The 14,601-nt window shown below is 39.0% G+C and overlaps 1 protein-coding gene across 1 annotated transcript in view; it reads left to right on the forward strand.

Moving 5' to 3' along the window:
• Window positions 1-14,601, forward strand: part of LOC132825055 (transcription factor EC-like) — a 146,785-nt gene that overhangs the window by 46,955 nt on the left and 85,229 nt on the right. The window lies entirely within an intron of this gene.

Here is a 14,601-nt window from a genome sequence, read left to right on the forward strand (position 1 = left end):
TTTACCAATGTGTATGACACTGTTCCTTGAATATCCAGCTTTGACTGAGGCTAAATGGAAGTCCTGGTGTGCGGTACACATTCTGGTAGAAAGTGCTGGAATGTGGTAGAAAGACCTCAGACTTTCCAGGGGGTAATGTGCAAATTTCTAGATGATAATTCAACCTTTTTAAAAGATATCTAATACACTAGTGCATTATTTTAATTTGTGACAAAGTAAAGAGATTGCTGAATCTATGATTGCAAACAGTCTCCAAAACACTAGTTCGCAATTCTATTTGCAACCATGCATGGACATAAAGGCTTGTATTGTAAAGACTTTGCTCAGTTCGAGCACTTAAAGAAAATTGCAGTCTGTGTACAACCTTGTAGATCAACAGGATAAATCAATCAACAATGACAGCACAGTATGCATATGTTTTCCATAATATCATGACAGAAAAGGAAGAAGAAAGCTGCACATCACATGCATCCTCATTACTTTTTGAAATGAAAGCAGGTTGTCAAAAGACAGACAAGACCAGGTCAAACTTCACAAGTATTTTTTGCCACTACTCTTTGGCAACAACAAGTTACTTACCTGCCATCATTGACACTGAAATGCTGCATTGCTATCAGCTGTGCTGACTACTATTTCTCATTTGTTATGGCCAGCTTTTGTTCAGTGTGTTTTTTAGAACATCTGTCCTCAGTTTCCTGCTGTTTTTCAAGGTCTGCATACATCTGTAAGTCAATCCTCTCCGCATTCAGAGCAGTCCTCCCTAACCCATCTGGATAAACACAAATAAATAGAGTTGAACCTGCCTTAAAGGTGAGATTAAATAATTATATTTTCCACAACATGCTGGATAATGCTGTTTAGGTCTATTATTAGCATTTCAGGTAGGACTTTGGAAGCAAGCCTAACTTCAAGTCATAACACCTTCCATTTGAAATTCAAATCCTCACACAGTTACCTTAATGGACTGGGATTTGTAATATTAATAATGGTGAGGCTGTCACTCCACACCACTACACACTATTACTATAACATAGAATTGACAGTAACATCTGGTGACCACACTTGTGTAGTTAAACATTGAAATACAAAAGTTTTATCAGTGATATATTGCTCTTCTGCAGAGTTGCTGTTGCAGTTTTTGGGAGTGGAATTACTCATTTGTCGTTAAATTCAACTATTTACACATTGCCTTTGCTATAAAACCCAATGAAGCTCTTAGACCTTGTTCAATCATGAGTAACTGCACTTTTAACAGCATACAAAGTCATCATTGTTATTGAATAGCCTCTCTGACCCTGAAAATGATTAAGAAGTATGGAATCACATTCCCTCAGAGGAACATTTTGAAATGACAGAATTTTAATCTGTTTTTAAAGATTTATTCTGGTATTTCTGTCTTAACCCGTGCTTCCATTACAATAATTATTTTGCTTTATGTGCAACCATTTAAATATATGTTATGCTTTCTACTTTTCACTTCCTCCTTTGGTCTTTGTGAGAATTTTTTAGTCTGATTTGCTGTCTAGATTGGACGACGATTTCCCTGATGCTAGCACATTAGTGCTACAATAAATAGCAACAAAGACAGAACCCCCCGGTCCTCACCTTCCACCCCAACAACTTCCGTATACATCGCAGCATCCTCTTCCATTTCCACCACCTACAAATAGACCCCACCACCAGAGATATATTTCCCTCCCCATCCCTATTCAGTTTTCCGTAAAGGCCGTTCCCTCCATGACTCCCTCATCAGGTCCACGCCTCCCATCACCCATTCTCCCCTCCTGGCACCTTCCCCTGCCTCCGGAGGAATTGCAAAACCTGTGCCCACACCTCCCCCCTCATCTCCGTCCAAGGCTCCAAAGGAGTGGTCAATGCAGTCTCCTCTACACTGGAGAATCAGGACACTATTTGCAGAGCACTTCAGATAACATCTTCAGGACACCCACACCAACCAACCCCATGGGCCCCATAGCCAAACACTTCAAGTCTCCCTCCCATTCTGCTAGGAACATGCAGGTCCTGGGCTTCCTCCATTGCCACTCCCTAATGCCTGGAGGAAGAACTTCCACATCAGGACCCTCCAATCCCACGGCATCAATTTGGATTTCACCAGTTTCCTCATTTCCTCTTCCCCCACCTTATCCCAGTTCTAACCATCCAACTCGCACCATCCTCATGACCTGTCAAACTGTCCATCTTCCTCCCACCCTCCTCTTTGACCTATAACTTCACTCCCACCTCCATCTACCTATCACACTCTCAGCTACTTTCCCCCCAGCCCCACCCCTCCTCCCACTTATCTCACCACCCCTCGGCTCACAGTCTCATTCCTGATGAAGGCCTTTTGCCCAAAACATTGATTCTCCTGCTCTTCGGATGCTGCCTGATCTGCTTTGCTTTTCCAGCACCACTCTCTCGACTGCTTCAAGAAATAGTTGAAATCACATTTTTAAAAAGGTAAATCAATGCTCTCAAGTCTTTGTGGACTGTTTTCTTCAAGGTCATTAGTGAACACTACTAATGCCAAATTCTGGAGCACTTAGCCTTCTATACTAAGACATCTAATTATTCTTATATAGTGTCATAGGAGCAGAAGTAGACATTTCAATCCATTTAACCATTTACGGCATTCTCTCAATTCATCAACTTTCCATCTTTTTAATCTGAATTTATTAAGTTTTTGTTGATCCCTAATACTTTTAATGTGCATATAGGTATCCAGAAATATTTAAGTATCTAAAATTAGGCCATTTTATGTCATTGTTGTGAGTGGTTGATATGTTGACACTGATGTTGAAGTTAAATTCAATTCTTTTCTTCTCAGCTTTTTAGTGAAATGCACCAGATCATAGATCCTTAACCAGCCTGTTGTGGAAAATATAACGATCAATGATACAGATTCAACTCTACAATATCTACAATATAAAAGAATGCTATTTAGTTAATTATTACCAGCTCTTTGTTAGTACCCAATTATCATGTTGCCTGCTCTTTCACCATGGTTCTATAATATTTTTCCATTTTACTCCATCGCCAATTCTTGCAGTGCATTCTATATTATAAAACTGATGTATGAAAATACATTGCCTAATGTCACCTCCAATACTTTTGCCAGTCACCATGAATGTGTTTCCTTTGGTTGCTGCCTTTTTTGCCACAGGAAACAGTTTTCTTTATTTATTGCACAAAGCACAAAAAGTAAATTCAGAACCTACAAGGCATTCACAAGAAAAAAAAACTAAATAGGAACTTTTAGAATTGATTTCATAATTGAATGTTTTAATAAAATTGACTTGTACGGTCACCTTAAGGACATGATGGCACAATATGTGGAGAAAGTGAGCATTTGCATTGTGAGGAAAGGATTACCTAGGCTTGTTAACATTCTACTAATCTCACAATGATAAACACTTTATTTCTGGGGCCACAAATAAATTAAATGGGCCTTTCACTTGCTCAATTAACATCAAACAACAAACCATACAGTTTCCTTTTTCTAAATGTCTTTTACAGCCACACAATGAAGTCCTAATTGCTCAGCTCTTCAGTGCATTGGAAGGATTTCTAATGTTGGTCACTTTCACTTTAGTATATGTTAATCTTGTTTTGGTAATTAATCATTTGCTCTGCTTTTCTTGTCGGACAATAGTGTCTCTTAGCTGGCTATGACATTTTAAATTGTACAAATATGACATTGAAGCGATTCAACAAGCAATTTTTTAAATAAGTTCAGTGACAGAGTATAAGAGAAATAAAATCATAGTTTCTCAACATTCAGACAGACTATTATGGAAGAAGGTTTCTAAATTAACTTAATGGTCTAGTAAAATGATAGTGAAGAAGGCATTTGGTATGCTTGTCTTTATTAGTCAGAACATTAAGTACAGGAGTTGGGAGGTCATGTTGCAGCTTTACAGGACAACGATTCAGCCATTTTTGGAGAATTGAATGCAATTCTGGTCTTCCTTCCCTATAGGAAGGATGTTGTGAAAGTTGAAAGGGTTCAGAAAAGATTTATGAGGATGTTGCCAGGGTTGGAAGCAAGTGTATGGTGGATATTCCAGGAGTGATGCAGTTGGTCCACCACTCACTTTAAGGTGAGAGGGGAAAGATATAAAATGGACCTAAGGGACAAGTTTTTCACACAGAAGGTGGTGCAAGTATGGAATGAGTTGCAAAGGAAGTGGTGGAGGCTGGTACGATTACAACATTTAAAAAGGCATCTGGATGTATGTACGAGTAGAAAGGGTTATAGGGATATGGGCCATGTACTGGGAAATGAGACTAGATTAATTTAGATTATCTGGTTGTCCTGGACAAATTAGACCATGTGTGGATTGTGCCTGTCACTACGTTGACTTGACCAAGGATTAGCCCCCACCTAATTTCTAGTTGCTTGAGTAACCATACTGTGTGTTTGCTGTACAGACAACTGGCCATGTTGTAGATACCAGTTTGATGGTTTGGTGTGCCCACCATCACCAGATTCCTGTATGACAAGCACGACAAGCAGCCTATCCATGTACTATGCATCAGTACTGCAGTACTGAGAGCTTTTAGACTCTGACATCAACACATTAGGCAAGACCAGACGTGGATGCTGTGAGCATGCAGGTAGAGGCTAAGTAAGCAAGAGGTAAAAGAGCCAGTGACGATCCTGAAACTGCAGCCTGGTTCAGTCCATGCGCTGGGTGTCTGTCCCTGCATGCCAAGTGTCCTTCCAGCATCCTTTTACTGTTATCTACTGGTGTTCCCTATAATCCAGTCTGTGCTTCCTAACCATCTTGTGGGTGGATTAGCGAGGTGCCATGAGATTTATTGTTTGATGGGATGAAGATTTCTGTACTCAGCTCCCCAGGGAATGGGGAGGATTTAAGTTTTTGAAATTTGCCAATCCTTGTGTCTTTGTAAAAAAGCAACTTTTTAATGGGAAGAACAGAACAGATAGGTAGATTTGACAGATTACCTGAAGATTACAACTAAGTTATAACTTTCCTGTACTGCTTTGTATTTATATGATGTTTTAAGCCTCTTATATACATTTTACCTCTTGACATTTTAGATCATGCTAAGCCCAGCAATTTTCTTCACTAATTCAGACAGAAAGACCAGGAAGTCTAAAAAGCTAAGTGGTATTGTTTTCTCATTGAACTGATGATGTTGGATAACAGTTTGAAAGTCCTGCAGTGGAAGGACGTTGGAGAAGCTACTGATATTTTACCACTGAGTCTGAGAGCAGGTCTATGCCATGTTAATGGCCTACAATATTAGGAAGGCATGGTCAGGTCAAACACAGAGTATTTGAGTTCTTTGTGAAACGTGGCAGAAGACTATCAGGGCCACGTGCTTACAATAATTTTGATAATTTATGAATGCTCAACTGAACAAATCAATGTCTTAATCATGGAAAATTGTTATTGTATTATCATACGTGTAAAACTATGAATACAAACATCATACTTATTTAAAGTAGCATGTGAGATACCAAATTAAACTGTTCAGCTTTACATGTTGAACTTGGCTGTCTCTGATATGTTCAAAAGGAATAAAATATTTTTGAAAATGTGGGAGCAACAGAATTGGAGAAAGGTTATCAGCTTTGTCAAGTAAGTTGAAAACTTTCTGTAGACTTCTATTTTCATGGTATTTTAAGACTCCAAATTCATTTACCATTTGACATTACTGATCTTATTAAACTCAATGACTTTTTTTAACTACTCAGTGTACCAGGTGGCTTTGCAAATACCTCCTCTCCCCAAGTCTTCAGTTCATTGCTTATGTCCTAATCCTATTACTGATAACTGATTGAAGTCTGCAGTTCTTTTCAGTTATGCAAAGTTTAAGTCATAATTAAAATCAAAGGGGAATAAAGAACCACGTTAATACCAGTACTTAGCTCTTGCCAGCTTAGTTCAAAAAAATCACTTCATTTGATTGTCAGAAAAATTAAACCCAGTCAGACAAAGCAAAATAAACTGCAACATAATCTGATCTTGTTAAAGTTAATATTTTAAAATGTACATAGAAAAAGAGCCATAGTAAATAGGAGGAGGAATGGGCCATTGAGTCCTTTAACCCTGCTCTGCCATTCAATATGACAACGGCTAATCATCCAAGTCTGTTCCCACTTTCTCCCAGTGCATTTTGATCCCTTTAGCCCAAAGAATTATATCTCACTCCTACTTGAAAACATTCTTGGAAAAGGATGGTGTCTTAAAAAAATTAGCCACAGGCAACACTGGTCATTTCATGCTGCTACTTTGCAGCATGCACATGAACATATTCTCTACAGACAGGATGCTGCCAACAAGAAAGAAAGTTGCTTTGCCGACCACACAAATGAGCAATAGGCCAACTGAATTTCAGTGCTGGTGTGTTGCAAGGTATGCAGGTAATAAGTTCTGAAGATTGGTGGATACAATGACTTGGACTTGCTTTTGTTTGCAATTTTCTTTTAGTTGTTCATTTATTTGACTGAATGTTCTACTATCCCTGAGAAATTTGAACTGTTTGGTCCAACAACAACTTGTTACTAAAAACCGAAATGTGCTGGAAATCAGAAACAAAAACAGAAATTGCTAGAAAAGCTTAACAGGTCTGGCAACATCTGTGGAGAGAAATCAGAGTTAACTTTTTGGGCCCAGTGACTCTTCCTCAGAATGACTTGTTACTTCTGGCTAAATACTGATTCCTTCTAACTTCTCCCAACCCATTCGAAAGACCTCTTTCTTCCACTTTTTATGATTCATTTTTTAAAAATTGGACTTCCTTGAAATCTAGTAGAGGAGAGGAGGCAAACCAAATTTACAGAATTGATCAAAATGGGTGGGATGTGGGAGAGCCATGAGGACAGAATTATTAATTAATTTGACGGTCAGAGCAGCTTTTTACATGCAAGGAATAATTTCATAAATGGCTTACTGAACAGACAGGGTATTGTAAGTTCTTTATCGGGCCACAAGGTGGTGCTTAACATAGAAGTGATTTGTTTTATTTCAAATCCAGGACAGAAAAATCATGCGACTGTCAGCGCTAACAGTAATGTTTACAGTAATATTGAGCAGTGAAAGGCCTGGTTGCCTCTTTAAATCATCCTCCGTTTAAGCAGCAAGGCTAGTGATGAACAGGTAAAATAGACTAGAGAAAGAAAGGATCTTAAAGGTTAGTGGATGATCAGCAATTATTTTCAAGATCTGGTCAGATAACCTACTGGAGGATAGAACCTGGAAATGCCTGGCCAACTGAGTGTTGGGGAGGTTGGAGCAATATACAATAATTTATGTTCATACTTCTTTAAATTTTGAGGTATTCACTTTTGGTTTATTTGCAATATGTTTTAAAAATTTATAAGCAGTCCTGAAGTAGTTGGGTGAGCTCACTATCAGTATGCCTTGAACAGTTCTGGATGGCAAAGTCATTAGCTTCACTGTCAGCAATAGTTTAAATGTGTAATTTTATTTTAGGTTCTGCAAATTAATTTTCATAATCTTGTTGAAATATAGCAGCTAATTTTTCCTTTCAATTCAGTAAAAATAAGTGCCGGAAATATTTTTCATGTACTTTACTTCAGCAAATCTGCAGACAAAGTGTAGGTTTCCCCAACAACTTGAATCACAATATGTCATAATAAACAGAGGGAAAAGAATAAGGCAATTTTGCTGAATTTTTAAGATAGCCATCTTTAATGCCAAGCTTCATGTTTTCCAGAACTTGAGAAAATATCAGTTTTGGGGAAATATTTTTGTTTAAGACAGCAGATGTTTACTCAGTTGTATAACTGCTGTTCAGAACTAACAGCTCAACTTCTCTTTCAGTTTCTAATTGGTTTTACGGCAGAGGATGGACAATTAAGTTTAACTTTAATACTTGTTGCAATCCTTCCTTTACTTAATATCAATCATTGTACCAGAATAAGTCCACGAGGGAATGGAAACAATTTTTCCAGCTCTTTCAGCCTATTCTGACTGAAAAACAGATATATATCCCTGCGTGTGATCATCAGAGGGCATAGGCTAATAGCTAGTCCTGTATGAAGTAGGTTTCACAGGTCTTCCTCCCTCACGTCAACCTAACCATCCCAGGAGAACACCAGCAACTGGATATATAGTAAAGAGGCCTTCTTACCCTGTTCAGAAGAACAGATCAAAATCACAGCCTGTGGATTCAATGGGGAAGATTGGCAGTTGAACCCCTTGGATAAATTTTAACTTACTTGCCCAGCCTGTATGTGAAGAAGTGAAGGTTTGTCTTGTTTTTGAAGGGGGCTGCATTTTTAAAAAAAGTTACTAGTCTATATGCAATTGTCCTGGTCAGCTTCAGAACTCAGAGTTGTTATCAAAACTTGCAGTGGCATCTTCAGAGTGTCCTTGTGGTGCTTTCTTTGACTACCATGACAGTGCACTCCATGCTCAATGCCTCCACTTTAGTAAGTGACTGTCAGATGTTCTAGCTAAATGATTAGCCTAACTCAATTGTGACTATCTCAGTGTGGTATGGATGCTTTCTTTGTCTGCTCAGGTGAGCACCTCAATTTCTAATATTTATCCCACCGTCTATCCTTCAGAAGTGTTTAGAAACAGCTTCCCTGAAAGTGGTTGAGCTTCTTTATATGCCATAGGTATACATTTAAGATCTCCTGCTGTTTGGAAGTCAGACTTATTCCTCTTCATTTGAAGTCTCTTAAAGTTATGTTTGCTGTGGTAATTCTTGAAACTGTTTCATTATCAATACATTCAGTTTGAAGGAATGTACCACTGAAGTAAGTGAACATAACCACTGATGGTGGGATCTGGTCATTGACTAAAACCTTGGGTTTGAGCTGGGGCTTACATTACTTCAGTTTTCTTGTTGCTGTCCACAAAAGTGAAGTTGTCACATGCATTCGAGAACATGTTTACACTGTGCACTTCTAGTTCTGCACTGGCAGTTAATGCACCTTCATCAGCATATAGAAAATTATGAACTATATCCTTGGAGACCTTGGTCATTGCCTGGAGTTGTCTAATATTGAGAAGCTTCTCATCCTTGTGAAATATGATATCAATGCCAGGATCATTGTTATGGGATTCCAAGAGAATGATGGAGAAAAATAATATGCTGAAGAGTGTTAACTCTAGGACATAGCCCTGATTAATTCCCTTACTGATTGGGACTAGGTCAGACGAGTACCATAATGTACAAGCGTGCTGTCATGGAACTGACAAACCATTGTGCTGAATCTCTCAGGGCAGCCAAACTTAGCTTCCAAAGGTGCTCTATTTTAACTGTATCAAGGTAACTTGGTCAGGCCAAAAAGCCTGGTGTAGAGGTCTGAAACACACAGAAACAAGGAACTGGAGGAGAGAGTCAGCAGATCTAGCAGCATGTTTGGAAAGAAAACAGAGTTAATGTTTCAGGTCAAGTGACCTTCCTTCAGAACTGATAGCAGCTAGGAAATGGTGGTATTCATGCTGATGATGGAAGGTAGGGAGTGAGGAGGAGGAGGAGTGAGTGGACAAGTGGAAAGGGAGTCTAGCGAGAGAGAGAAAGTTGGAAAAGATTGTTGAGAGTAAGCCATGGAAAAAAAGCAGCTTGCTAAGTGATAATGGATACTATGAGTGGGTGAAAATGGGTTGGCTGTCCTGAAAGCAACCATGTCATGATATGGGGTATTAGAGTAGATAATAGATATCAAAAGAAATAGTCATGTTCTAAAATTATTAAACTTGATATTGAGTCCTCAAGGCTGTTATGTCCTCAAGCAGAAGGTGAGTTTCAGAATTTCCCGTTTGCAGGCATCAGCTACCTCCTCTTCACCATGGATGTGCAATCTCTCGACACGTCCATTCCCCATCAGGATGGACTTAGGGCCATTTGCTTCTTCCTGGAATGTGTACTCTGAGTAGTGTAGACCCATTGACATTGAAAACTGGTGGTGAACCTGCAGCCTTGGGTCTTTAGACAGTTTTCAGAGTATCACAAAATCTCCTCCTGCTCTTGTGCTTTGCACATGACTGAAATTCTTCTACTTTTTAAAGTCAAGAATCTTCCACCTTCCTGGTTGTGCACAGGACTATCCAGATCTGGCAGCATGTTTGGAAAGAAAACAGAGTTAATATCTCATGTCCAGTGATCTTTCTTCAGAACTGAATCGACTACCTCCGCTGGCAGTACATTCCATGCACTCACCACTCTCTGTGTAACGAATCTACCTCTGCCATCTCCTCTATACCTTCCTCCAATCATCGTAAAATTATGACTCCTCGTGCTAGCCATTTCTGACTGGGGTAAAGTCTCTAACTATCTACTCTATGCTGCTCATTACCTTGCACACCTTGATCAAGTCATCTCTCCTCCTTCTTCTCTCCAGAGTGAAAAGGCCTAGCTCACTCAACCTCTTTTCATAAGACAAGCCCTCCGATCCAGGCAGCATCCTGGTAAATCTCCTCTGCAACTTTTCTGAAGCACCTACATCCTTTCTATAATGAGCTAACCAGAACTGGACACAATATTCCAAGTGTGTTCTGGGGACCTGGACTCAAATCTTGCCACAACAGATGGTCGAATTTGAAATCAATAAATATCTGGAATTAAGAATCCAATGATGACCATTAATCCATTGTCGATTGTCGGAAAAACCCATCCGGTTTACTAATGTCCATTAGAGAAGGAAACTGCCATCCTTATTTGGTCTGGCCTATGTATTACTCCAGAATTACAGCAATGTGGTTGATTCTTAACTGCCCTCTGGTCTGTTGGGGGAGGCAATAAATACTGCCCAGTCAGTGATGCCTTCGTCCTGTGAATGAATATTAAAAAAAGCCTGAAATCCATATACACCACATCCACTGCTTGACCTTCGTCAACCTGTCTTGAACTCAATAAGGCTTGTGAGGCATGACCTGCCCCTCACAAAGCCATGCTGACATTCTTTAACCAAACTATGTTTTTCAAAAGTCATAAATTCTATCCCTCAGAATCCTTTCCAGTACGTTGCTTACCAATGACGTAAGGCTGACTGGTCTGTAATTCCCAGGAATTTCCCTAATCCCTTTCTTGAACAAAGGAACAACATTGGCCTCCCCCCAGTCAGCGGGTACTATTCCCATGGAGAGTGAGGATGCAAAGATCATTACCAGAGGGATAGCGATCTCATTCCTCACTTTCTGTAGTAACCTTGGATATAGCCGGTCCGGCTCTGTGGACTTATCTATCTTGATGCTTCCCAGAATTTCCAGCACATCCATTTCCTTAATATCAACTTTTGTGATGACTCTGTGAATAATGGGGCTAGATTTATAGTACTGACCCAGTGAGGCATGACACCCAGTAATGAAATCTGGAAAGGTAGACCTATCACTGAGTATGGAATTCTCAGCTTTAGACAATTACAAGCCGAGCAGCAGTATACTAACAACATTTGGTGCTGACAGAGGTCTCTGCATGCTTTTGACTTCCACCTCTTGCACATCTCACAGTTTTTATCACCCCACATTAAAGTTATGGCCTTCAGCTGCAAAGGCCCTAAGCCTTTCTGCTTCTTCCTTCTCATTTAAGACACTCATTAAAATTTATTGGTCACTGCTCTTGTATGATTCAGTGTCACCAATATTAGTCATAATCTGTAAAATATTAATCACATGCTAAAGGCATAAAGTCTGCTTCAGGGATGGCTGAAAAAATCTCTTGATTGTCCTTATCCACGATGTTGAGTGCCAATGAGGTGTCCCTACCTCTGAGCCAGGAAGCCCAGGTTCAAGTCTCACCTGCTCCAGAGGTGTGCAATAGCATCGTTGAACAGGTTGGTTAGAAAATGTATCTGATTAAAATAGATCATGTTGTTTGTCTCTCCCTCTGAACTAGCAGAGCTGGCTTTAAGTCTAGAAGTCTATGATAACATTGGTGAACAGGTGATTAGGAAATATCTAGACCTGTGCTGTAATTTCTGTCATTTATCATGACTTCACACAACCATGAGAAACAGGAATAGGAGTGGGAGTCTCGGAGCCTTGAGCCTGCTTTGCCATTCGATAGTATCATGGCAGATCAGATAGTCATCATATCCACTTTCATATCCTTTCCCCATCACCCTTGATTCTCCTACTGATTACAAAACTATCTATAGGAGCTTTAAACATATGCAAAGATGTTTCCCCACAGCTGTCCATGGCAAAGAGTACAAAGACACTCAACCCTCTGAGAGAAGGAATTCCTCCTCATCTCAGTCTTAAGTTGGTGTCCTTCATTCTGAGACTATGCTGTCTGGTCCTAGACCCTCCTCTGAGGGGAAACATCCTCTCAGCATTTACCCAGTCAAACCCCCAAAATACCCTTTATGTTTCAATGAGATCAACTCTCATTCTTCTAAACTCTCGTGAGTTGAGACTCGGTCTGTTTAGCCTTTGCTCATAAGGCAATTCCTCCATACCAGGGGTCACCCGAGTGAACCTTCACTGAACTGTCTCCAATGAAATGATATCTTTGCTTTTATAAGGGGATGGCCTCCTCTTCCCTTTTGCTTCTTTCACTTTTACAATGATCCTGCTGTATTGTGTCTCATTTGTGCCTGATATAACTGCATCCTCGCCTGGGAAGTAGTATTGCAGATGCCTTGGCTGTTCCACTAAAGTCCAACAAAGTCCCAATAAAGTCCAAACATGATCCTGCACTTTCAAAGTTTGCAACTGTATAATTTAAATGCACCTCTTCTGGAAAGTGAAAAATGTGCGAAATTGAGAAAGTTCCATGAAGGAACACAGACCAAGAAGTCAAATAAAAATGTTTATTGAACTGTTCAAAACAACTATAGGTGTGTAAAAAGCAGGCAAACGTCACTCGTGAAATTATAGTCCAATTTCATCAATATGTCTGTAGACATTGAAGGGCCTCTTAGACTTGTATCAGTTAAACTGAACCTAAGTTGTCTGCATTTGAGTAAATGTGGTGCATCACCTTTTGTAGAGTCATATGTGTTGGAGAAACAGAATTCTACAGTTTCAAAGTTCTTAGTATCTTTGTTGTTTAATGCTTAAACATGATGTAGTTTTCCTCCTGTGGCCAACATACAAATGTCGTAGATATTAAACAGACATTTGCAGTTGATAAAATCTAGTAGGCCTTTTGTATTTTCTTTCTAATGACCAAACAATTTTACTGAAAAACAATTATCGCACTGTAATTTTCAGAGTCTGTTCGAAGTATCACTTTAGTGAAACTACCGGGCTTCAAACTATTTAATGGATTATTTCAAAATACTACAATGCTTCAACTACAATGTTACATATTTGCAGACAGAAAATGCCTTTGAAGTTTCAAAACTGCAAGGATAAAAGTACTGAAATACCATAACAGTAAGAATGTGAGGTCAAAAGATTTGCGACAGAAAGTTAATTCCAAATGCCATTTTAGCTTGAGAAACTAGCTTGTTTAAACATGATTGTTTAATTGAATTGTGAACAGAAAACTTATATATATATATATGTAAATCAAATGAATTTAAATATTTTAGAGCTATCAATTGAGACAGCAGGGATTTTACACATCCCTGCATTTCACACTTGCTTTCCTTAATAATTGAACCAGTGATGCTCCTGAAAATATCTGGCAGCATCATTTATCAGAGAGTCACTTCAAAAATTTTCTTTACTTGTGAATGTGCAACATACAGTACATCTAGATGATTTGTTAGAAAATAAATATCTGTGAACACCAAAGAAAAGTTATCACTTACAAATCTATTCCAAAGCCTACAATTGCATTTTGGGGCTATCTTTATCAGTTTCTTCTCTCCCTGATTCCTCCCTGTTATCTAACCAGTCTTTATAGCCCTTAGACTAGCTAGAATGCTTTATTCTTGCTGACTACAGTGAGATTAGTGGAAAAGATTATCTGCATCACCTATTATTCAATGTATTTAGAATGCAGTTAATTTATATGAAACTCAGCCACAATAATCTATTCATGGTTTGTTAGACTGAAAATGCTGATTCTCAACTTAGTTGGCATAGAAGAAAGAATTTTTGTATATTATGAGAGTGCGAGAAGAATAGAGAGAATGGAAGTCAACATGAGAAAAGATGATGGGTCAGGCCCCAATGATTGAGCCTATTTTTCCGTACCCATATTATAGAAATGTTTGACCTTAAGAATATGGAACTTGCTACCATAAAAGCAGTCAGTCAAATAACACAGATGCAATTAAAGGGAAGCTAGATAGATACATTGGAGAACGGAATAAAAGGATATGCTTTTTTCAGTTTGATGTCATTGAGGAAACTTGTGTGGAGCACAAACACCAGCATGGAGATATCAACCCGAGTGGCCTGTTGCTGTGTCAGGAAACCTATGTAATAACTCTTCCATTTCATTGCAAAATACCTGTCTATCTGAAGTGAAGTCTGTCACTACGAAGTAATTTTGTCAGGTGCCAATTTGTGGGAGATATGTGGGATAAATGAGCTCACTCGGTATGGTATGTCAGGACATTGTCTTTTATCAGAAATGTATTTTATAGTTTCACCAGCACTTTTTCAAGATTGAACTGCAGAATTGCAATAATAGCAAGGGCTAGATGGTTCCTCTTTCAATCAGTGTCACACAGTTCTAGTTATTCTGTGTAAG

Source organism: Hemiscyllium ocellatum, chromosome 19 (assembly GCF_020745735.1).
Source record: "Hemiscyllium ocellatum isolate sHemOce1 chromosome 19, sHemOce1.pat.X.cur, whole genome shotgun sequence".
NCBI lineage: Eukaryota > Metazoa > Chordata > Chondrichthyes > Orectolobiformes > Hemiscylliidae > Hemiscyllium > Hemiscyllium ocellatum.